This window comes from Theobroma cacao, chromosome 2 (assembly GCF_000208745.1).
Source record: "Theobroma cacao cultivar B97-61/B2 chromosome 2, Criollo_cocoa_genome_V2, whole genome shotgun sequence".
Taxonomy (NCBI): domain Eukaryota; kingdom Viridiplantae; phylum Streptophyta; class Magnoliopsida; order Malvales; family Malvaceae; genus Theobroma; species Theobroma cacao.
In genome coordinates, this window is record NC_030851.1 from 35,251,253 (window position 1) to 35,253,795 (window position 2,543).

Here is a 2,543-nt window from a genome sequence, read left to right on the forward strand (position 1 = left end):
TAATTAAGGACAACCCTATATAGTTTATTAAATTAATTCATGAAATTATGATTATTAATTAACTTGTAATGTCTTTTAATATACATATTTTATATATTGTGTTAATTTATAAAAAATATAATTACTATTATATATATACACTTTAAATATAAACCTGTTTATTTTCTGTTATGTGTTAACATTACAAAAATTACAACTCATAAAATTATTAATTATAATATATATATCTTTGTTTATATAAACTTATATAATACACACACACACTTAGAGTGAAATTGTGAAATTAGAATAGTTTTAGAAACTAACTATTTTTTTAATTATATGTAATTAAAGATAAACCCATGTAGTTAATTAAACTTATAATGTTGTTGCCTTGTTGTTATAAACTTGTAATGTTTAAGTTGTTGTTTCAATAATTATTTTTAGTTATTTACGTTGATATTTGAGATATTTGTTTTTGATTATTTAAATGTAAATTTTATTTTTTGTGTGCTTTTATAAATTTAATTATTAGTGAATTATATAGGATATGGATGAGAAATATTATTGTATATGAATACAGATACAGATTTGGGTTCGAGGTAATTAGGTACCTATGAAGAGTATTTTAATAATTTTTTTACATAATCAGGTTTTTAAACAAATTTGTATAATTATCGGATAGTGGATATATATTAACGTTCGAGTTAAAGTAGTAAATTTTAAAACTATTTGTGTAGTTGTAAAGTTTGGGTATCTCATTTATTAATTAGATTCAAGTTTAGGTATCTCATAATTAGCGGGTATCCTATTTGTTGACATCTCTACTTATATATGTCACATTTATTGTAAATTTGGTGTATCTCACGCATATATGTACAATTTGCTTATTTCAGAACCGTTGTTTTTAAAAATTAAAAAAAAAAAACTCTTCTATTTTACGCTTGTTTCCTTCCACTCTCACTCACCAAGTCTGCGAGACTCACCCCAATTAATTGTTGCCTTGTGTAGATAAATAGCTTTATGGGGGGTTTTCTTGAGGGAAGTGAGTGGCTAGCGCTCGTCTAGTAGATCAACTTGTTTGGGCATCTAGTAGGAACCTTGACCTGATGAGTCCATTCCACTGGTTTGGTATTAGTGTAAGTTGTTTTTGGTTTATTGGCATCTATGTTGCCACTATGATGTACAAACTTTAGATTTGTTTTGCATGGGCTTGAACCCAGTTTGCTGGCTGTAATATGGCTCTAGTAAATAGTACATGGATGTACTCTTGATGGATTAAATGTTAAGGGCAGTTTGTTAAAACATATTTGAACCTATGCTATAAAATGATTTAGTTATGTTGTAAATCTCTACAAATGATTACACTTGTTTATTGGTTTGTCCAATTTGTTGGAGGCTTTTTTTTTTTTGAAAGGTAATTTGTTGGAGGCTTGCTTGGGACTCATGCGTTGGCCACGATTTTAGATTTGGGTCATGACAACTCATATAGTTTTATTATATTCAATTAAATCTTTTTTTTCTTATATGTATCCAATTGATTTATTTTACCTAATGAAATTCTTATCGCGTCTTGTAATGAAAGCATAATTAAAGTTATTTTCAATGTTAATTGTTAATTGTTAGAAATGTAAAATCTAACATGATGTAATAATTAAAAAAATATTATATGAAATTTCTTGTAACATGACGTACCACATCAGTTGTTTAAATAAGAATTGATGATGTAGTGTGCCATATTAACGATTTTTGTTTTATCTAATCAATATTTCATGTCAAATTTCACATATACATAAAATGATAATTATTATTGAAAAAAACATTCATTATACTTTCGGAACGAGATAAGACTTAAGTTGAATACAATAAAAACTTAATTGAATATAAGTAAAAGAAAACAAAAACTTAATTGAGTATGATAAAATATAATGATTAAATTATAAAAATGCATATAATTCAAGAGCATTTTTATTATTTAAACCTTTCATTTTTTTTGCTTCAAAACTTGAATTCCGGTCATATTTAGTTTGGTAACTAATTTTCTTAAAAACATGCTATTCATAAAAATTGTACCTGTAACTTTAGGTTTTTTTTTATAATATATAAAATTAAAATAAATATATTTGATAAAATTATTTTTACTTGAAGGAAATTGAGCTGAAATTCTAGTTTTATCTAAAGGTCGTTGTTAATTGTGGCAAGTGGCAACGAAAGAATCTTTAGTTGGTATAGACAAACACGTAGGCTTAGTTTTACCTTGTCATTTTAATCACTGGTTTTTATACAAAATTTGTTTATAACACCGTTGCTCTCAAAGTATCGGATACGGGAGAATTTTATTTTCATGTGTTATTTTGATATAAATATTTTATTTTATTTTTTTTAATTTAAAAAAACACTCTTTCAAAACTTTTAATAAATTAGTTTTCAAATTTAAATTTTTATATAAATATTATATATTTTTATTAAATTTTAATTTAATTAAAGTTACCAAGGTCAAAGTAAAAAAAAAGACCCTAAGAAGTCAAACTAAAAATAATAGAACAGAGTTATAAAGGAAGAGG